Here is a 24,039-nt window from a genome sequence, read left to right on the forward strand (position 1 = left end):
ATTAATTGATTTCTATAATATACGTTTTTTGTTTTTAGCACTTAAAAATGGAACCCTGATTCGGGCAAATTCATGTAAATATGGAAGCTATGGCAGGAACGGGCAGGTAACAGTTCGTCACTATTGCAGTTGAGAGGTATCTAGCTAAGTTTTGACATTATATCTGGGTTCGCTGCTCTTCAATGGAAACTCTTACCATGGTTGGGGGTACAAAAAGGGCTGGATCAAGGTGTCATGCGGCCCTTGCCGAGGATCAATTTTATTGGGGGTCCTTAAATAGCCCAATTTTTAACGAAGCTTATTGCTACCTGGTACACTCCGTAATAAGATAGTCTTACTTGCGTAGCGAAAACTATGCGCAAGCGGACCTACTTTTGCCTATACCTCTGAGTCCAAAATGTATATCAAAACATTAAAAATAACAATAGATGATTATAGGAGTACGGACTCTTGGAAAAAAGCCGGAGGAAACTAATTGTTACGAGAAGAGGGTACCGTTTGTAGTGAGCTCGAAAAAAGTGCAAAAATATGGCACAACACTAGTGCTGAAGCTAAGCCTAGCTCCAGAAAGCAACAACACTAGCGGCAGCCGAAACCAAACCATGTAGCTAAAGTATGGCTAAGGGGGGAAGAAGATGCCAAAAGTATCGCTGTTAGAAGTGTGTGTCCTATTTTTAAGGCCGGTGACCGAGCGAAAGCATGATGTCCTTCGTACAAAGGAGCTCCATTGATTGCGCGAAAGTGGTTCTACCCAATTTTAAGCTTTAACCGCCAGCAGTGGCAGCCAAGAGACAGGTGTCAGCTCACTAGGCAAGCCGTCAGCCATAAGGCCGAATGCCCGTTAAATCGTTTGTAGATGGGGTCCAAAATTGCATTATCATCGGTATGCTGGATGAGGGAGATTCCGAAGGAAAATTCTCAGTGACTCAATAGAAATGGGTGCAAGCTGCGCTGACAAGCGTGGTGCTATTAAGTAATCCGGGTCCGCCAACGTCATAAATAGACGCCGGCTGGTACCAGAGCCAGATCAAAATGATAGCACGTGACAGCGAGAGATCGGTCTAACTTGATAGTCAAGGTTGGGGTGGTATACGCCAGAGCCAAGCTGATAGCGAACGACAACAAAGACATCCCAGCCAGGCCAAGCGCAATGGTGTGGATCACGGCTACTTCATCGCAGCCGGACCAGATAAAGCTGCTCATCAGAGCCTCCACTCTGGATTAGCCAACAGAGGGGTAGAGATTCGGTAAGGCCTTCGAGGACGTGTAGAATCTGGCGTGGAGACTGCAAGAGCCAGCGAATTTAAATTTCTGCGCTTTGTCGTTAGTATAATCTTAATAGTCTTAAAGTGACTTATTTATATGAACTTTAGTTTTCAAAAAAATTTTATGGAGAAGAAATATAATTGTAATAATTCACATGAGATTATATTAGAAATGCTAGCACTTCAACCCTAAGGAGACAATAGTGGAGATATACACAATACAAATTTTCTTTGTCTCGAATCTTTTTAAAGCATTGCCAGCTCTGCATGGAAGCAGCCAACAAAAGCGAAATAAAAAAATAGTAATACATTTTTATTATATCAAATTATATAAAAACACAGTCACAGTCAACTGATACGGCGGCGCAGCTTGCTTACCGACAGCACCCAAGAGAACGTGAAAAATTCGTTATGCAAGCGAACACGTTCAGTGCACACACACACGCATACACAGGCAGATTGTAGACAGCGGACCGCAACCAAACGTCAACAAGCTCCCAGCGACTTTGATTTCCTGCGTTTAATCCGAGAACACGGAAAAAAGAAGCGGAGGCAGATAGGAAAAACGGTAAGAATGGCGTAGAACAAAAGATGCAAGTCAGCTACACAAACTGCCAGCCAGCTAACCACGAAGATGACGAAGAAGCTTAGAAGTATCCGATGAATGCTGTTCCCGCGCTGCTCTATAAACCACACACTAACGACTTGTGGCTGCGGCGACAGTGTCAGCATTAGCAATAGAAGCACTAGAAGTTAAAAAAAAAGACAAACAACAACAACAGCTACAGGCATTGGGTGATTAGATGGCACTGGGAGTCTGCTTGGGAAACGGGGAACGCGTAAATGTGGCAAGAGATATTCAATATATGCTTGGCTGCATAAAAAACGGCAACCGCAAGGAAGCGCTCCAAGTAACCATGTTGTTGCTTAACTAACATTAGTAGCTAAAACAACAACAATAACAGTAGTGGTACATAGTAGCGTCAGCAGAAGTAACAAGCGTTTGTTAATGCTTGAATTACTTGAATTGTATGGAATGATGTAGAATTGAGATTTCCTGCTGTGACTTACATAAAAGAACGCGGCAGCTGCATGGCTTTGCTTGCGCAAAAGAACAAGCAGCAGCTAACTACATGCATATATATGCACATATGCAAGTTTGTATGGGTGTTAGAGTGCTTGTGGCACGTTGTTAGCAGTCGCTGCGCACATTTATGTGACCACTGCCGCATTCTTTGCGGTGATAAGTGCGCTCACATGTACCACATATAATATATAAATATATATATATACCTATATATATATATATACGAGCATATGTAGGTTCTTATTTGTTCATATGCAACTCTATATATATGTGCATATACCTATGTGTGTATAAGTATGTGGTAAGAAGCTATAAAATATATTATGCAGACACTAATATCTATTTATGTAAAAAAATATAAAAGAGTAAAGAAATGTGCAGTCGCTGAGAAAATGCAGTTGAAGGTGCTGCTATGAAAGCAGATAAAGCCATAAAAAACAAGAAAAAATTGTTAACTAGCTATAATACCCTTCACAAATACAACAGATTCGTTACAAGAACTTTAAACGGTCAATTTGTATGGCAGCTACATGCTAATAGTGGTCCGCTGCAAAACATTTTTTCGGAGATTGTACCGTTGGCCTAGGCAATAATTCCTGCCAAATTACTTGCCGATATCTCATCAAATGAAAAAGTTTTGCATACAAGCACTTAATTCCTAACGTTCAGTTTGTATGGCAGCTGCATGCTATAGTGATCCGATCTGCACAATTTTTTCGGAGATTGTAGCGTTGCTTTGCCTAGTTGTAGGTATACTCCAGATGTTAAAAGTTTCCATACAAGAACTTAAGTTGGATCGGTCAGTTTGTATGAGAGCTATATGCTATAGTTGACCAATATCGGTGGTAGCGATAAATCAGTAGCTTATTGGTAGGAAAAGTTCTTGTACAAAATTTCAGCTCTATATTTCAAAAACTGAGGGACTAATTCGCGTTTATATAGCTGAACAGACGGGCATGACTAAATCGACTCAGCTCGTCGCGCCAATCATTTATGTATATAATTGTATGCTTTATAGGCTCTCCCACGTTCCTGTTTAAGAGTTACAAGCATCGCGGCAATCTTAATATACCCTGTATAGGGTATCAACATGTTTTAGTTTGCCGATAACTTAAGCTATTGGTTTCTAATTAATCCATATTTAGTGGGTTATGTGTCGTATTTGAACACAGTAACTACACACAAGGGTATAGTAAGTGCTTCTGTGGCAAGCATGTTAAGACTACAAGTATGTATAGAAAACGTAAAAAAAAATTTGGAGTTGCCACCTGATTTCATTTTTCATACAAAATACCTTGACAGCTTGAACTACTGAAGTGCTTGTAAATGTTTGAGTTATGTAATAAGAAAAATGAAAGTGTTTCTAACGTTGCCAGCTGATTTTTTTTTTTTCGATTTATAACTAACTGCAAAATTTGCACTACAGCTTGAGCACAAAACATTAAAAAACAAATGTATCCGTTTTTAAAAAATTCTACATAAAGTTTAAAAGGAAATAAAAATGGAGTTACCAACTGAATTAATTTTTTTTTATACGAAATACATGGACAGCTTAAAATACTAACTACTTTTATATTCTTTAGTAATGTAATAAAAACAAACTAGTGTTTTTAACGTTGCCAGCTTATTTTTTTTTGAATTGCCATTTGAACTGACCGATCAAAATTAAGCAAAGTTCTTTTTATAACCTTTTATGCTATGAAAAATGCGCCTATGAAGATTTTACTGCTTCGGGTTCACCAAACTTAACGCTTTTCTTGCTTTTCGTAATTTTTTGGGTTAATGATGACGACACTACAAAAATAATTATTACTTTCAGGGAGTACAATGTATTTTAGATGATTGTGTGCTAGGGTGGAGCGAAAAAAAATTTTGTTTTTTGCTTAGCCCGAGGGTAAAATCTGTAGATTACAAAAAGGAAAATTTTTGAACAAAAAAAAATTTTTTTAACATCCAGAGACGGCCTATTTCCTATTCAGTTTTAAAGTAAATTTTCGAGTTAAAATTTTTATTTCTTAAAAAAAGATTGATAAGTGTTCTAGAAGCTGTGGAGAGTCCTCTTTCTGGCTAATTAAAAATTGTCAACTTAAAAAAAAATTTTGTGGTCATCATTGGAGTTTTAAAAAAAGTCTTAAGCCGTAAAATAAATTTTGAGTCAAAAACCCACACATTCGGTAATTTTTATATAAATGTAAAGAAATTAAAGCAAAAATAATTTTTTATTGTTCAAAATTTTAACTCGAAATTTACTTTAAAAATGAGCCGCCGTAGATGTTAAAAAATTTTTATTTTCTCAAAAATTTTATTTTTTTTAAATCTACAAATTTTACCCTCAAGCTAAGCAAAAACAAAACTTTTTTTCGCTCCACCCTATTGTGTACGCACTTCCCGAACCCCCATCTGCATTAAATTTTGATATTAAGATAATCGATGAATGGTTTTTCTTGCTTTAAAAAAATAAACTACAATATGAACCACTCTATATGTATGTGGATATGTAGCGCAACTCTATTACTGCTTCGAAATTCGCTACACTTCTAAAAATAGATTACAGATAGACTCCACAGTCCTCCAACAACTGCCGCGTTGTGTCATTACGACCAGGAAGCGATTGTGCCGTAGCCAATGATGCAATTAAGAAAAATCACAAGCAAATAAATAAACTAAAATAAGAAATAACCATAAAAGCATACACACAGCCACACAAGACACACTTCCACACAAGGACGGCAGCAAGCGGCGCGCTTTACGCTACAGTTGTTGTTGCATGAAAAATGTAGCATTTGATGACTGCATACACCTTATTGAGCCAGTACAGATCTAACAAGAAGACGAGGCAAAGCAAAAGGTAAGACACGTGCACACGCACACACACACATATGTAAACACGCCGTGGCAGTGGCTGCCAAAACAAGGAACCTGTTTTGGAGAATTATTTATGAGTGTGCTGGCATGCCAACAAATACAAGCAGTATATGCAAGCAGAAGTAGGAGAAAGCAGTATAAAGGAACAACAACAACAACGGCAAAAACAGCAGTTGCTGTTCAGCTGACAAGAATTCAATGAACTCGGTGGTTTTGGAGCTGAGAATTGAATTTGTTTGCGGGCCGCGAGCGCCAAAAGGTGAGCGAGGAAGGCTACTGCATACACACACATATGCATATATACGCATGTAGGGGTGTATGTTAATTTACGCATACTCAGTTATGCATGTATTGGATTGCCGAGGAGGCGGTGAGGTGGTGTTGCATGCAACAAGGCTGCATACGAAAGCAGAAGGTGTTGCACTCAGCTTAACAAGCGTAAATAAAAGTTAAAACACAATTGCAACAACATCAACAAAAAGAAAACTTTTGGTTGCAAGACGCTTCAAAGCGTATGAAAACTTTTTTCTGCGCTTTGTTAGGCAAGGCAATGCGGCGTTCAATAAAGTCTGGCAGCTTGCAACAAAAATTGAAAAAAAAAGAAAAATCCAGAAACAAAGAAGTTTTGTTTTTTTTTGTGCAAAAGAGAAGCGAAGAAATAAGTTTGCTAAAAGTTTCGAAGTAGCGAAGATGCAAAGTGACAGCTTGCAGAAATTATCCTACAGGCCTAGAGGCTCAAGCGAATGCCAAAGCGTTGAGGAAATTGTGTTGGCCGCAGTTGCATGGAAAGCTGTGAAAGAGTAAGAAAAGTTTGAAAAAATTTAATTGAAGGTCTGATGTTAAGTTAACCTAGCGTTGAAATGATTTGCGTTTCTAAGGTTATGTATGGCTTTTAATTTCCTTAGAGTTCAATTGATAGTTAGCAAATAGAGATGTTGCTTCAATTCTATCTTTCTGGTTCGAAACGTAATATTTACTAAAAAGAGAAACACCTTTTTGTTGTAAATCGTACCACAGCGTAGTCCATACCGGTTGTATGCGCAGCGCAAAGTCTTGGGGGTGGCGAATCGAACACACAACTAGTGGTGTAAAGCAAGTAGCGATAGTAGAAGTTCAATTAGGTGTCTACGAAGTTTGAATACCTAGAAGTAAACATCGGATACCATATAAAATATATATATATGAAGGATCACGATAACGAGCAGAGTGCATTTAGCCATGTCCGTCTGTCCGTCTGCCTTATTTACCAGAACTAGTCCCTCAGTTTTGAAATAACCTTCTGAAATTTTGCCCACATACTTTTCTCTTCAAAAAGCTGTTCATTTGTCGGCACCGTCGTTATTGAACCACTATAGCATATAGCTGCCATACAAACTGAACGAACCGAATAAAAAGCTGGTATGGAAAACTTTTTAATTTTTCGAGATATCTTCACGAAATTTGACATGGGTTATTATTTGAGGCAGTAATACAATATTTTAAGAAATTGTTGTGATCCGATAACTATATCATATAGCTGCCATACAAACAGATCGATCCAAATCAAGCTCATGTATTCAGGGTATTCTGTACGCATATGTTTCCGTAACTGTTACGAAAAGAATATGCTTAAATATATACAGAACTTTAATTTAAACAAAAATATTTTGAATAATATATAAAACCCCCAAATAGTTGAATAAACATTATTGTACTTCGTTTTATACAAAACAAAAAAATATATCTTACATACTTGTTTTATTTTTAATTTTATTTTAAGCTCGTTCCGAAATGCAGTATTCAATTAGGAAACATGTGACTCTATCAGCTGCATTCAAGAGTAATAGAAATAACCTTGAACTTTGGTCATTACTTCATTATTTTCTTTACAATGTCGGTTAAATAAACAAATACCATCGAAATGAAAACATTTGTGACTTTTAAATGGATGGAATAACAGCATTATAACAGCAACGAAGTTCAAGGGCATATGTGGTTATATATCTAAACGAATACATATACCCAACAACACGATGTTTTCTTAGTTTTTCAGCTGAATAAACATTAAAATTTCTACAATAATCATAAACTGAGGTAAAATTACGTACACTTATATGCCAAACACCAGATTAAAACATAATAAAAAAATGTTAATCCCGCATACTAAATTAAAAAATGAAAAAAAATAAAATAAACAAGTAAGGAAGGGCTAAGTTCGGATGTAACCGAACATTTCATACTCTCGCAAAGTCAAATGGTATACTCGTTTGAGATTTCTTTGTGGATTGACTGATATTTTCGGTAGAAGGTCAACTATAGGCACTGGGGTCCACATATTTAGTACTTAGGGGTTTGAACAGTTTTGGTTCGATTTAGACAATTTCTGGCCGCAGGGTGGCATACTTTAATTGCATTATTCACGCAAAGTTTTACCCCGATATAATCATTGTTACCTGATATGCATAGTGGAAAGTGAAAGAATCAGATGGAATTGAAAATGGTGTTATATGGGAAATAGACGTGGTTGTAGTCCGATTTCACCCATCTTCGCACTATAACATAGATATATGAAAATAACGTTATGTATCGAATTTTGTTGAAAGTGGTTAAGCAGATCTCAAGATATGGGTTTTCACCTAAAAGTGGGCTGTGCCACGCCCACTGTCTAATTTTGAACGCGGTTCCTATAAAGTCATCTTATACCATCTCAGAGATACAATTTAATGTCTCTGGCGTGTTTAGTGCTTGATTTATCGCGCTTTTAGTAGTTTTTAACAGTACCGTTATATGGGGAGTGGGCGGAGTTGCCACCCGATTTCAACTATTTTCACACCGTCAATAGAAGTGCTAAAAACATTTGCTTCCAGTGAATTGTGTTATTATAGCATTAGCGGCTTAGGAGATATGCACATTAAGCCTATTAGAGGCGGGACCACGCCCACTTTTTAAAAAAAAATTTTAACTGCAGATGCCCCTCCCTAATGTGATCCTGTGTACCAAATAACAGTCTTGTATCTTATTGCGGAGCTTAGTTATGGCAAGTTATTTGTTTTTGATTAATGGCGTTTTGTGGGCGTGGCAGTGGTCCGATTACGCCCATCTGCAATACCAACCGTCTCACGGTAAAAAGAAACATGTCTACCAAGTTTCATAAAGATATCTCAATTTTTACTCAAGTTAGAGCTTGCACGGACGGACGGACAGACGGACGGACGGACAGACAGTCACCCGGATTTCAACTCGTCTCTTCATCCTGATCATTTATATATATATAACCCTATATCTAACTCGATTAATTTTAGGTGATACAAACAACCGTTAGGTGAACAAAACTATTATACTCTGTAGCAACAGGTTGCGAGAGTATAAAAATGAGAAAAAACATAAAAAATTCAAAAAAAAAATTTTAGTTCCAAAAATCGGAAAAATTAAAAATAAATGTCATTAAAAATTAAGCTAAACACTAGCGGATGGAAATATATAAATAAAAATTTTAATCTTAAGCATATAAATAAGATTAAAAAAATAATTTGCTTTAGAATTATTAATTTTTCGAGTTCATTCAAATTTAGTCCTAAATATCTTGTTCAAAAAAAAAAAATTATTTTAAATTTCAACATCGGGATTAAAAAATGAAAATCAAATTTTTAACCCCAACATCGGGGTTAAAAAATTAAAATCTAATTTTCAATCGAAACATCGGGATTAAATTAAAATTTAATTTTGAATCCCAACAAAATTAAATTTTAATTTTTTAATCCTGACATGGAGATTGTTTCCGACTTAAGCTTTGCACGAATGGTGGTTTTGAGGTGTGCCAGCTTATGAACAAAAATAGTTCAAGTCGGAGCAATACTATTCAAGCACCCAGACACCGAATATGTGGACGCCGCTTTCTATTGCTAACTTTTTACCGAAAAAATCAATCAACCTTATTTTTATTATTATTAAAATTCGAAAATAATTTTCCCTGGCGTTGACCTTTGCAAGTTGTGAGAGTATTTAACTTAGCCATTCCTCACTTGTTTTATATTGTTACTTTCTTAATTCTTTATGTGAGATTATACTGAAATTGAGAGAACTTATATTTCATATAAATTTAGATTCGATTTTTAATAAATAATTCGGAAAAAACTGTATGCGGAAAAAACTGTATGCGTATTAGGGCGGTCCTTAAAAAATTATGTTTTAACGTCAGCGCGTATTTCAAAATCACTAGACGTTAGTATTACAAATGAATTAAGTTAACTCAATCCAAATAAAAAAAAACATTTTTTAGATATATATATATTTTTCAAATTTCTTTCAAATTTTATATACATACAAGTATATCGTTAAATTTAAGTTTCTGCAGAAAAAGCGGAACTTTGAGCATCGCGCGTCTCTCAACTATGAATGGTCTGCGCCAAAATTAACATGTGATATATTAATGCATGGTTGTATAAATTGAACTAAAGAAAGCATTTCACCTTTTAGTACCACCTTAAAGTATATAAATAACATAGATACCTATTGAAACTCATAACTTTCGCACACCACTGTAGCGGAAATAAACAATACTGCAATAGATAATCCTTTTAAAATATACCCGAATCCACCAAAAATTGTTTTAATATTATATCGCAGTTTTTTATATAGAACCAAATTTTGTCGAAAATTCCTGAAGCAACAACTTTACTTCCGAGATAGCACTTAATTTCCAGAATTATTATACCACTACAACCTTTACATTTTCTCATTAATTTTATTTCAATTTTCTTCCTTTTTTACGAGCGTAAAGTGCCCAACATGTGCGGTGGCATGCCGCAAGCAAACCACACACGCAATCATATAAGGGTTGCCTCACGAGCAAACCGCACGCTGCCGACGTCACGCAGCAGCCGCAAGCACTAAAAGCGGCTTACGCGTACAACTTTACTACTCCGGTGTTTCTTGCCTTGCCCTTTCTGATTCTATGCGTTAGCATTTGCCTGGTATTCGCAGAGTACACGCTTCACGCTCGTAAAACTCTGAAGAAATTATGCAATAAAAACATATTAACTACTACAGCGGAAAAGCGAAAAAAAACTATTAAAGACAAGTTGGAAGGTAAAAAATATTTTAGGGCTTGTTTTTGGTTTTTTATATCTGCGTGCGTATTCTAAGAATTTTTTAAATTTCTCATTTTTCTTTCAATTGACGTTTAGGCCGTCAGTAGACGAAATGTCACGTGACGCCACTAAAGTAGCTGCGACTAATTTAAATTAATTTTAATTAAATCTCGTTTATGTTGACTTTCACTTAATTGATTTTTAATAAATTAGTCTCAATAATAATCTTGTAAGCTTCAACTACTCAGTTGCGACAGTTTTAACTGGATTGAAATAGATCAAACTTCATTAATTTCGAACGCCTTAAATTATCTCATTAATACTTGATTGCAATTAAGTTAAAACTAACTAAATAGTGAAATGAAAAACAGTTTAAAAATCATCAAACTTCCAACAACAAAATGTTTCTGTGTTCTTACCAAGGGCAGCGAGCATTTTAACAACTCACCTTGAACCAATAAATACTTGTAAATAATCCCTGTGGTCTAAAAACGTTCTAATGTAGGAGAGCGTTTCAGAAAAAAATATAAATTTCTTAACCCAAACTTTTATACCCTGAACAAATTATACTAACACCCAGCATGAAACGTCAGATATCCTATAATATATATATGTATACACGCTAGTATAAATGATCAGCGTGACGAGCTGAGTCGATTCAGCTTTATCCGTTTGTCTGTATATATGCGAGGGACTAGCCTCATTTTTGCGATATCGCTTTGAAACTTTGCACACGGCTTTTCTCCCCAAGAAGTTGCTCATTTGTCGGATCAGACCACTTTAGCAAATGTCTTCAATACAAACTGACCGTTCAAAATCAAATCCTTGAATGGAAAACGTTTTTATTTGACAAGATATCTTTACGAAATTCTACGCATATTAATACCTAAAGCAACGGTACAATATCCTAAAAAATTGTTCAGATCGGACCACTATAACATATAGCTGCCATACAAACTAAACGATCAAAATCAAGTTCTTGTATAGAAGCATTTTTATTGCTGAAGGGTTTAAGCTTAACCGAAGTTAACGTTTTGTCTTGTTCTATATATAATTAGCTACATATACAACCGGCAATATGAGCTACTGAAAATATCCTACCGTATGAAAACCAACGAAATGTAGCCTCAACGCAAAGCCAGTGGTCCCAAACATATTGTGCGTGCTTTGCATAGCCAAATTACAAATTGCCAATAATATAAAACAAAAACAACAACAAAAAAATCAACTAACAATAAATTCTTTTTACACGCACATATTGGGCGTACACGCTTTTGGTTTGAATCGGCAGCGCGGAAAGCAAATGTACAACAACACAACAAAAAAGTTACAACAACAAGCAGCAATAAAAATTGATTATTTATTTACGCCAAATGAATACCGAGAACTAATTTGCACATGAGCAAATATTTATATGTACATACAAATGTATGTATGTATGCACAGGTAAAAAAGATGAACATATGTGTTGGTATGACTGCAAGTGCATACATATGTACACAATATGGCATCATTAAATTGTAGTATTGAAATTACCGGCAAATAATTTTTTATGTATTTTATTGCATTTTTTTTTAATTTCCTTAAGTTTATTTTGAGATAATAAAATTTTTGTTTACTTTAATTTTTTTTTATCGATTTTTTTAAATTTTATGTGATTTTTTTTATTATTTATTTGCGCGAATTTGTTTGAATTTTATTACACTTTTGTATACAAATGTCGTTGTAAGTATGTATAACCACATAAATAAATAGTTATGTACATATATAATACAAACAAGAGATCATTGACACTGATTCGCTTTGAAACAAATACTCAGCCTTTTGTGCTTATGCGCCTTTGTAAATAAGTTTGTGTGTGCCTGTATGTACATATGTTTGTATGTGCTTTTACTGACACTGGCAGGTGCTGGTGTGAAAAACTTTTTCAATGGCTACACCATTTTGCAAAGAGCATATGTACATACTTATGGATTCATTAGATTTATAAATTTTTTTATATATACACACATACCTATATACAATTATATACATATGTACATACTCAAAAATATACACTCACACAACAGACTTCTTAAAAAAATGAAAATTTCTCTCACAACTATTTGCAAATGGCCAAGACTAGGAACTTTTAAATTCAAAATTTGCTTATTTGATTTAAGATTATTTTCAATTCAACAAAAACAAAGAAAAAGTCATTAGCGTTAGAAAGCGGAACGAAGTGACAAGTCCCAGATTTTTGAAGAATTTATTTAGAATTCTTTTGGTGACCTAAATAAGACAAGTAAGTGGATTGGCTTAATACTGGCATGCATATATTACATGCATAGATATTTCAAGAATTTTTTGGATAAATAAACAAAACGAAGAAAATAACTCAAAATTGAAAAAAAAAATTTATAAATAACAATAAAAAAAAATTTTAATTCTTAAAAATTTTAAAGAAAAAATTAATAAAAATCTAAACATTAAAAAAAATATTTTACGAAAAAAATTAAAAAATTGTGGACATAAAACTGATGTGTTTAAAAGTCAAACTTTCTTTGGAGTGAAAGATATCATGAGTAAAGAATTAAACGGTGTATTAAGTATATTTCAGGATTAAATTTTTAACATATCAAACAAAATATATAACATTTGAAATAAATTTGGCTTTGTAACCAATATTGTATTACTGAACCTATTTAAAAAAAAAAATAAAACAAAAAATTTTCAAACAAATTTTTTAAACAGGTGGCAATTTTTTTCAAAAATAAGGGCGTTGGAATATCTTTCTAAAACCTTAGCATTTTGTTGTTGATTTAAGTTAAAAAAATTACAGGTGGCAACTCTCCGGAAAACGTATTATCAACAAAAATACACGCTAAGCCACTTTAGTTTACTATCCATATTTAGTAGTTTTTAAAAATAATTTGTCTTTGTAAGCAATATTTTATTACTGAGCATATTGTACGAGTAAAAATAAAGAAATAAAAAAATTCTGAAAACAAAAATGTAAACAGATGGCAGCATTTTACGAAAATATCAGCAAAGAAATCTTTCTTGAAACTCTTAACCACAGGTTTTTTAAATTAAATTTTTAACAGGTGGCAACTTCCCGCAAAATCTATGCTAAACAGAAAGGCACGTTAAGGCTCTTTAATTTGATACCTATGTTGTAATATTTCATTAATTTGAACAATTATTAATAATTTTTTATATGTTTGTGAACTGCTGCCAGATGCTTAAAATTTTGAAGTAAACTGATTTATTATAATTTTTTTATTTAATCATTATAAAGCATTATCGAATATTAATTATCATTATTTTATATTTAATATTTTTTCTAATTTTTTTGCTGATTAAATTTTTAAATAGATGGCAACACTACATATACACAAAATTTAAACTCTGCCGTTTGAGGCGCTTCCTTATCTTAATTTTTATTAAAATTCGACGGCGTTGATTATATTTTTTGGCTTTTGGCTTTAACCCATAGGAGCTTCAAACCGAAGACTTGAAAAAAATTACACAAAGCGGTTCAACATTCAGTAATTACTGGCAACATTTTGTCAAATTTATTATTGTGACAAAAAAAAAATACTCACTCCAACAGAACAAGCTCCAAACACGGGTATGTTATATATTTTTTAAGAGAAAGAATATCATAAATTTGGGAACAAGTTTCTAGTCCTCGTGGTCCTCGAGTAGAAAGTCTCAATATTAATTTAGAGTCAACTACCTATTCTCGCTATAAAATGTGAGCTATTCAGTCCTGACTCCGACTAACATGCAATTTTTATTTATATAATTTACTGTTGCTATTTCTTACTCTTCGAAAATGAAACTAAATTTTCCTGTGATTGCCTTGGCAAATATTTAAAGTGGTGGAATCTATGTAAATCCGCTAAACTGTTATTGTAAGTGAATAGAATTGTACTTATATACCCCATTTTCTAATAATTTCAACTAAAATCTCATATTTTTTGTGGGTTTTTGGTTGTCAACATTCGAATTATTATTTTTTTTTATTAAGTTTAGTTTAGTTTAGTTATCGATTATCAATACAAGTACGCAAGATCGATTAAGAAGATCGTAGTTTTCCTTCGATGCTTGAAACAGTAGTCTTGCAAGATCACAGAGAGGTAGAAACATATCTTTGTGGAAATTGATGAATTTAGACTTAAGTAGAGTTATTATTATCTAGAACCTATGTTAACAAGCCAATCTGCATAAAACTTGAAAAAAATCGACTAAAACTGCTTTTTCAATGAGTAATAATTTGGCTGCTATTTTGAAAAAGAGATATTCATTTGATTCTTTTTAAGCTGTCATCGGATATTGCAGCTCTACAAACGTGCTTGGCAGGCCACAAGTACAGAAGAAGCTTATCAGTTATCGAAAAATCTACTAAAAAATGCAGTTTGCAAGACTTTGGCAATGTTGAGATGGCTTCACTTAAGCGAGTAGGCTTCAAATGTCGTCTTCTTCTTATGTCTTTTCGGCAGTGCCAATTCAAAGCATGACTACAAACATACATATGCGCAGGCTTATACTATTATAGTATCTTTCCCCAAATTTATATATTTTCGTTACGCGTTTCTCGCTACCCCTACCACCTGCCCGTCTGCTAGCAATGTAGACCAAATGAAATCCGAGTATTTATAGCGTATGTTAAGCAACGCGAAGCTAACACGTTCGTAGACGACGAGAACTTTCACCAGATTACAATTAAAATAATCTAGTTTTCGATTAGCCATGCCACAGCGGTAAAGAAGTGCAGCCAGAAAGTGCGCATATAAGTTACACTTAATGAGCGGCCAAGCGCGCAGGCGCACAGACGCACAAACGGCTTTCAATTGAAGGTGCGCAAGACCGCAACGTAAAATGCTGCTGGTTGACCGGTTTGCAAGAGGACACCAAAGAGAGAAATAATAATAAATCACAATGCAGTCGGCGCAGGACGAAGAGATGGCGGGGCGGCAGGCACGGGTAACAAGTGTGTATGAGCAACGAAATGACCAATGCAATGCATTATTGCGCACATCAAAGACAGATGTGACTTTCGCGGCGGTTTAGCGAGTTTTTCTTGTTGTTTTTTCTTCGACGTTTACATTTTGCTTTTAATTTCTTAATTACAAATATTGTTATTGAAAGATGACGGCAGCGTTGCCGGCTGGCTGCATTTGTGGAAAAATATGCGTAAAGGAAACAACACTTAATTATGACAGCATATAACACAAGAAAATACAAAAAAACAAAAAAAAAAAATCAAAAACCAACAACAAATACACAAGCATAGTAATCAACTAACTTACCATTAAGCGCAAATTAATTTTGCATGGCAATAATTTGTTGATTATGCGCGTAGATATGCGCCGCAGGAGGCTGTTGAGTTCAATTTCGTGTTTCCAAGTCGAAATTGATTCAAAACTGTCGATCAGTCGAAAGAAAGTGAAACTTATTGGCATACATTTTTGTTGCTTTTGTTTTCGTTTTTTTTTCTCTTTCTTTCTTTCTTGTAGCTTTATGCCATTAAATCTTCTGACACTCTTATTTATATTCCGCTTAGTTTTGACTACGAATCCGGTATGTTAATGAGGCTGCTGTTGTTGTGCGTTGAGCGACAGGTTTCTCATTGGTGGCGTGTAGCTGGTTTCGCATTGATTTTGTTGAGCTACAGATATGTGTGTATTATGCACATATTTTACTTGACTATTTCACTTTAATAACAATCACATACTGGCAAAAGCTTCTCTCTGCTCAATCACGATTTTTATTAGTCTTCTAAGGTATGTGTTTTCTGCACGCTTTTTCTTTTTCTATGGAAAATTTTTCGCAAATGATTATGTCGAGTGAAATTTTTTACTATAGTGGCTTAAAACTGCTTTACATAAGCCAAATACAGTTTCAGTAACTGCCGTGAATGGTTAAACCGTATTTTTAGACTAGAAAGAAAGAGAAGGAAATAATTTAGATAAGTTAAAAGACACATAATTTTTATGCAAAAAAAGTGTTTATAGCATAATAGAAAAATTAAAATATAAGCTACATTAACCTTAACTCTAACTTTAGAACTTGAGTTATACAACCTAAATGTAGGCCACAACTTTTGATCCCAAAATAAAGAACCTAAATATTAAAAATATATAATAAGTTAGGCATTGTTTTAAGTGAGACATTATATTTAGTTAAGCAAACTGACATTAAAGCTTAACTTTGAACAGTGAAATTGAATGTAACACCCTAAAGGTAGGCAACACTTTGTAAACGCAAAACAAGCAACACTATATACATTATTGCCTACATTGAGGCGCAGCGTCAAACTTGAGTAGCTTAATTGCTACATTGCACAACATTTTTTGTCACGACATATTAATAAATAATGTCAAACATTAGTATCGAGGTCTGGTAACAAAATATCCGATCTTCGAACAGAAAAAATTGCATTTTTACGCGTCAACTCTCTGAAACGAAATATCGTTCAAGTCTGTCGCATGAATATTTCAAAACTCGATAGAAGTACAAGCAGCTCGTCGATACCATTTAAATCGACAAGTAACTTCATGAAAGGTCGCAGAAGACAGAAATTTTCAAACAAAACGAATATTTGTCGACCGTCATACAAGTCATTAATAAAATGGCGGAAATGTCTGTTATAATAATCGTCATTTGAGGATTATAATTTTGCTTCTTCTACATTGGTTCGGTAACTGCTTAGGGGATTTGAGTTTTGCAAAACGAAAGAGACCTTAGATAGATAGTACCACTTCGAATACTTTCAGAGCTGGAATGTAGACGCCGATTCGAATAGTGTAACTGATCTGGAATATCTATCGTCATTCTTAATCTCAGCATTCTACTATTTTCTTAGAATTTTTATTAGAGCGATTTCTAGAATTCATCTATAACTGCGAAATTATAAAGATGGACTGGCCATAATATATATTATATATTTATTTAGGCTCCCTCAGCAGGGCCATCCAATCTAGCTGATTTTTTAGCTGCAGAAATTTTTACAACTCTAATCAAAAATGTTGCCAGTGTGATTAAATTGTGTTGGATATTAACGATATATGTAGATTTTTCCAGGTCTACAGCGACACCTATTAAGAACAAACGCTTCAAAAAACCGTAGAAAAAATATTGAGAAAAGTAATAGCTGTCAAGGTAGATTTATTCAAAGCGAATATATTTTTGTCTTCTCCCCAGCCTGTAATATATAATATATGCACTATTAGCCTCATTTGCGCTTTACCGTTTCTCTATTGTTACTTGAACTAAACCGATTTCATTTGGCGACTTTTTGAAGTTAATGAAAGATTTCCAGTTGAGATCCCATTTCCAGTTTTATAGGAACTCGCCGAGTCTAAAAAATATTATAAGAGAACCCATACTTTTGGCAAAATTATAGGAACGATGCATGCGACGATGTTTGTAACACCCAAAATTAAAATTCGGAGACCCTATAAAGTATATATATGATCAGCGTGAAAAGCTGAATCGACCTTGGCATGTCCGTACACTGTCCTTCTGTCTGTCAATATGTAGACGAATTAGTATCCTAATTTTTGAGATTCTCAAATGTTGCACAGGTGCCTTTCCTTCGCACAACTATAACATATAGCTACCATACAAACTGAGCGATCCAACTCAAGTTCTTGTAAGGAGAACTCCAAGGTATATTCACAAAATTTTGCATGCATTATCCAAGGCAAAAATGCAATCTCCGAAGATCTGCCATACAAACTGAAAGATAAAAATCAAGATATTGTAAGACAACTTGAGCCTTTGCAGGGTATAGAGCTTCGTTTTAGTTCAAGTTAACATTTTTTCTCGTTTTTAATTAATTATTAAAGCAATAAAAATTAAATGATTTTTCCAAAAACAAAAAACCAGTCAGTCTTCATGTAATTATGTAATCATAATCCCCGTTTTACGAAATCATTTTAAATTCCACACATTTAATCGTAGTTACAGCATCAATTATTCACGCCTACATGTTTTCCAACTTTTCTTACAAACATATACAATACATATATTATAATCTGTACAGCGATCATTAAATGTTTTCTTTACCCCACTTTACTGTTATGGCATTTTCTTCGAACGGAGAGAAAACAAACATAAAGAAAAACGCCACAGCAATCACCATTTACAAGCCGGATTTCTTCAAATGCTCGAAACATAAAAACGCTTATCAATTCAAAAGCGAAAAGTGGAAGGAAACATTAACACAACAACAACAAAGTCGTTATAAAAGTAAAGAGAAGGCACATACAGACGAACACACATAAAGTAAAGCGTGTAAGTAGTCCAAAAAGGCAAATAGTAAAATAAAACAATTTTTGCTTCAACGGAAGTGCTTATTTGTAGTTACTCGAAATGAATGACTTCAAATCTTCAAACATTCAATTCTGCTTCCGAACTTTTTATTCACTGCGCCTTCGCTATGCGATTGGACTTCTTGTGGCGCTTTATTACTCAGCTTAGTTTGGAAGCGCTGTGTCGTACGTGGAGCAGCTGTATGTTGCGAGTGCTACAAGAAGAATTACTGATAGCTACGGAGCTCTCATTTATCATTTTACATGTTGATTAAATAACATGGACTTGATAAGTAATTAGCAAAAGAGAAGGCGAATAAGAAGTAAAACTTATCATAATTTTCTACAAGGTATCTTTTTACAGGTTAGGTAATGTTTAGAAGCTTAAAAGCTTTGAAAAAAAAATAATGTGTGGATTTTACGCTTTTTTTTAAGTAAAGCGGATAATCAATTTTACAGATTTTAGAAGCAATCTATTTCAAATGGAGCTTTTTAAAACTTTACAGTTTATCAGTTAAATTTTCTAAAAAAAGTGAAAGCTTTCAGTTTGGTTTTTGAAGAAAACGCGATTTATTTATAAGAATGCTATAGATTTTAAGAACTATGCTTTTTCATAAAGCTTTCTAAAGCTTTAAAGTTTTTCAGTGACATTTTTCGAAAAAAGTGAAAGTTTTTTGTTTCGTACTATACAGCTTTCTTATTCACTTCAGCAAAGCTAAGATTCCATTGATAAGAGAAAGCTTCTTTCCACCTTTCGTGCACAAATCGAAACAAAACTCTTACTGAACTTTTGAGCTTTTACGATAATTAGCTTAAATAACAACTGAGCGCGAAGAATAACTTTTAGAACATAAGTTCTTTATGTTTCGGTTGACAAGAATAACGCAACAGGTAAAACTCAGTGGTATTTTCTTTAGAAAACGCTCTAAACTATGGCAGCTGTGAAAATTTTCAAAATAATTCAGATAAAAAACTTTCAATATAAACTTTTATGCAGTCTAAACTTATTTGGTGTAAAAAATATATCAAAATTATGCAAACTAAAGAAGTATAATCGAACAGTATTAATATTTAAGTACAGAATTTCTAAAACAAGATAATAATTTTCGATAAACTTCCAAAACACTTCAGATTGCATGAATTCTCTTTGGAAGAGCGTAAAATATGCGATTAAATATTCACAAAAATCACTAAAGCTTTAGAGTAAATAGAAGTTTTGCATAGTTTTTCTTCCCCAATACTCTTGAATTAGAAAGATAATCAGTAAATCGTGTACAAATGACACGAAAACTGAACTTTTCGCGTTCGCGTCAAGTCAAATCCTCGAGCGTTCACTGAAATCACCGAAGCTTTCACATAGATGCATACGTCTGCTGCATGAATTTAAATACAGTATTAGAAGTTAGCAATCATTCAAAACTTTTATAAAATATTTAAAAAAGCTTTCACTGTCAAAACTACCAAAGCTTTCACTTGCGCTATAACTTATTTAAGCAGCTGCAGGGCCCTCACAGTGTCACTACTGACCGTCACTCTCACCAAACACTTAAGTGTCTGCCATTTTTTCGTGAATTCACTAAGGGCTTGTTGTTGCAAAAACTTTTACAGCTACTGTTGTTCTTATTAGTACCATTGTATTTGCGCTTGCTACCAGTCATTTGCTAGCTATCTTTATAGGTTTTTCTTTAGATGTTCGTGCGCTGCTTTATCGCCTACTATCCACAATTGCCTTTACATTTTAGGGTCCATTGTTTTGCTGGATTACCAGCGCGCAAAATTCTTAAGCAAAATTCATCATTGTTGTACATACAAACGATTTGACAACGTAGTGCAGCGGCATTGAATTCATTGGCGTGCGTCTGCTACACATTTTATTTTTATTTTACTTCTTGGTTGTTGTTATACCCTAAACAGGGTATATCAAGTTTGCCACGCAGTGTGTAATACCCAGAAGGGAGCGTTGGAGACCCTATAAAGTATATATATAAAAGATCAGTGTGACGAGCTGGTTCGATTTACTCATGTCCGTCTGTATATACGCAAAATAGTCCCTCATTTTTTGAGATTTTAACCTAAAAAGCTACTCATTTTTCGGAATCAGCAATATCGGACTATTACAGCATATTTTTCCTTACAAGCATTTTTTTTTTTGAAAAGTTATCGTCATGAAATTCAGTACAAATTATTCTCCAAAATAGTGCTACAATTTTAAAATAAATTGTTCAGATCGGACCACTATAGCATATAGCTGCCATACAAACTGACCTATCAAAATCAAGCTAAAGATGTGTTTATATGCTTTATGTCATAATAAATGTATTCATAAAGGGTATTATAGCTTCGATGCAACTGAAGTTACTTTTTTTTCTTGTTTTTATTTATTATTATTTGTTTTTGCATCCACTAGCTTCCAAAAACTTTTACTACAGCCTTCCTCAACCTCTCTCTATATATATAGATATATCTATATATTATATATATATATATTGTATACGTATACACATGTATTACAAGTATATACTAACATACTTATATATATTTAGCGCTTTGCTGTTGTTACCCTCTGTACATTTTATTATAGCTGATTTTGTAGGCGCTAGTCTTAATGCTATCACAATTCTTTCTTCAGATTTGTTTTCTTTCCTTTCTTCTTATTTTTTTACCGCGTGTTTGCATTTTCTTTCGCACACAAGCCGCCTACCCTCTCATGGCAGACATCCAACAAGTATTGCAATGACTTATCTGTAGTTTATGCCCTCACATTTTTGCAGTTAACAGCATTGTAAATATATATGTATACATGTTTGTACAAAAATGCGGGTTGTATTACATACTTTTGTATGTATGTGTGTATATACAATACATGTAGCATGAGTACGGGTCATATTGTAGTTTCAGTTACTTTTCAACTTTTGTTGTTGTCTTCGCCGCGACTCAAAGTCACGCAAAAGTAAAAGATTCGGTGCAGAAAGAAAAGTAAAACAATTGTCTAGAGATAAGCAAGATTTGCGCAAAAGAAAACAAAGTCGCTATTTAGGGGCAGAATGAGAGGAAGCGGGTAGAATTGCTAAATAAATATGCCTTTACATCTTTTTCCTCTTTGAAAATTTTGTATTTTTGAACCAAGAGATTTGTAATCGAATTAAAAAGCTTGTAAAACTCAACCAAAACTCCTTCTTTCGGAAAGAACTCTATTCTCTCGGAAAGAGGAAGGAGTTTTGGTTGAGTTAAACAGAACTTAACTGACAGATGGTTGCTAACCAGACACTGAGAAAATGGCTCTTAATATTATAAAAGTGCATCTCAAACTAGCAGCTAAGTATCTATGAGTGTTGCCACCTGTTAAAATTAAATTAACCCAAAAGGGCGAAAGCTGTCACCTGGTTTTATATTTATAGTTATTGATATTATTTCAATGTGAATGCCCAACTTTTAGTTGAAAATATTTTTTTAACAGTTGCCACATGCTCAGAATTATTTTTATTAGATAATAGCGCTCAAATTAATGTAACGCTATTTAGATCAGACAATGAAGGGTTCTGTAGGAAATATTTTTGACAAGGGTTGCAATTTTATAGTTGCAATTTGATTTTTCAGAGAGTTGCCACCAGCTTAGAATTATTTTCATTAAAAAAGCAGTGCACAAATCAATATTAGGCTATTTTCATCAAGCAATGTAGAGTTCTGTTGCAGATACTTTTGAGAAGGGTTACCACCTGTTTGAAAAATTTCATAACATATGTATGTATGTATGTATTGGTTGCGATCTGATATACTCTAAATGTACTACTTTAATAATAATAATTAATCTTTGATAAGCTTGCCAATTGATCTACACATGCAGACTAATTTTACCACCTGTATGGATCCAATAACCACATTACTCACGTTCTTACTGATGAAGACTATATAATATTATTTTTTATAAGGAAAGCTATAGAGGCCACAATTTTTCCGTTATTTAGGAGGCATCACGTACGAGGGGAATGATGGATGTAAGCCGTGTTCTGACCAAAAACAAATGTGGCGGCATAAAGAGCTCAAGTATTGCAGGCAGCGTTTAACAGCGCAATATTTCCGTTATATGGCATTCTCCTTGCGTGAAAATGACAGGAGTATATGTCTCTATTGATGCCGGTCTGCAAGCATATGATTTATGCTTAAAACACTTGTCGATATGAAACTCTACTTTCGTTTAGCAGTGAGCAGAATATGGAGGGTATTTTTTCAAAAAAAAAATTTTCAAAAGGGCTTGCTACCTTTATTTGAGTACAAATTCTATTCTTAACTGTCGTCTTTGCAAATATTTTTTAACAACACAGTAATCTTGAGTTGCTTCAACGAAAAATACTCACACAAAGTTGACATGTTCTTAATATTATTGTAGTCTCTTTTCGCAAACATCTGCACACTGAAACCTGTTTAGTTAATCATTATTCACCTCACAAGACCAGCTAAATGCTGTCTAATAATCTAAACACTGGTTTCTAAAAAGTTGAACCCACTCACAAAATTTTAATTAAATTTCGCTGCACACTTTTGGCTATAAACTCGTTCACTTCCTGTATTCTCGCGCTGCTCATCGAGCTACAATCGTAAAAAATATACAGAGCAAGCAGCAACAACCATAAATTCAGCACTGAATCATCTGCCAATTTGTTTATGGGAATCAATTTACGCGCTCGCATAAAACTTGAGAAAGGTACTTATTGAAAAACATAAAAGTTTTGTATGTTTCTTTGCCAGTATTTTTTCATTTTATTTCGTAAATTTATTTAACTTTGTTTTGCTTATTATTTCATGTGTTCTGGCGGGAAGTTCTTGCCAACTTCTCCCAAATGATTCTTAATTTATCTGTATCATTATAGCCATCTTCGATTTGCCGCTGTTTTGTACTCTCTTGTCAAAAAATATACACGGAAAAGCTCAGTTAACAAAGTTATACAAATAAATTCAAAGCAATAACTAAGTAGGTGTCTCATTAAAACCTTCTAGCCGCTTGTTGTTGTGTCTCCTTTGATTATGCCAGTTTATGTAATTTATACCAGTAGTTTGTTCGTTTCGCCATTATTAAAAATTTGCCAAAGCTGAGATTTATGAATATAGACCAGTGCTCAGCAAGACATTAATGATATCCACTCAATAGATCGAACATTCCTACTTCATTGGAACATTCGGTCTTCCAGAAGACATTGCTTTTTTCTTGTAATGAGATAGACAAGTCCTCAATAGATGTGTGACATCAAAAAGACTATTATCAAAACTCATTAACGCTTTAGAAGTTCTAATAGGGCTATTTTATAGCACAACAAAAGGTAGGTGCCTCCATTCATGTATAATTTTAAGCATTGCTTTCGAATAATTTTTAATTACTATTCGCTTACTTGTATTACTTATTATTTAAGCCACAACTTTGCCTACATTTAACTCTATTGTGTTAATTTAATTTG

At 34.0% G+C, this 24,039-nt stretch overlaps 1 protein-coding gene across 4 annotated transcripts in view; it reads right to left on the reverse strand.

Annotated features, from left to right (window-relative positions):
- Positions 1–24,039, reverse strand: part of Pgant9 (polypeptide N-acetylgalactosaminyltransferase 9) — a 193,447-nt gene that overhangs the window by 161,844 nt on the left and 7,564 nt on the right. For all 4 annotated transcript variants that reach the window (XM_036375293.2, XM_070108611.1, XM_036375290.2 and 1 more), the window contains exon 2: positions 15,584–16,213. The gene's annotated coding sequence lies outside the window, so the exon portion shown is untranslated. The remainder of the gene's footprint in view (positions 1–15,583; positions 16,214–24,039) is intronic.

The sequence above is a fragment of the Bactrocera oleae genome, chromosome 4 (genome assembly GCF_042242935.1).
Source record: "Bactrocera oleae isolate idBacOlea1 chromosome 4, idBacOlea1, whole genome shotgun sequence".
In the NCBI taxonomy this organism is placed as follows: Eukaryota; Metazoa; Arthropoda; class Insecta; order Diptera; family Tephritidae; genus Bactrocera; species Bactrocera oleae.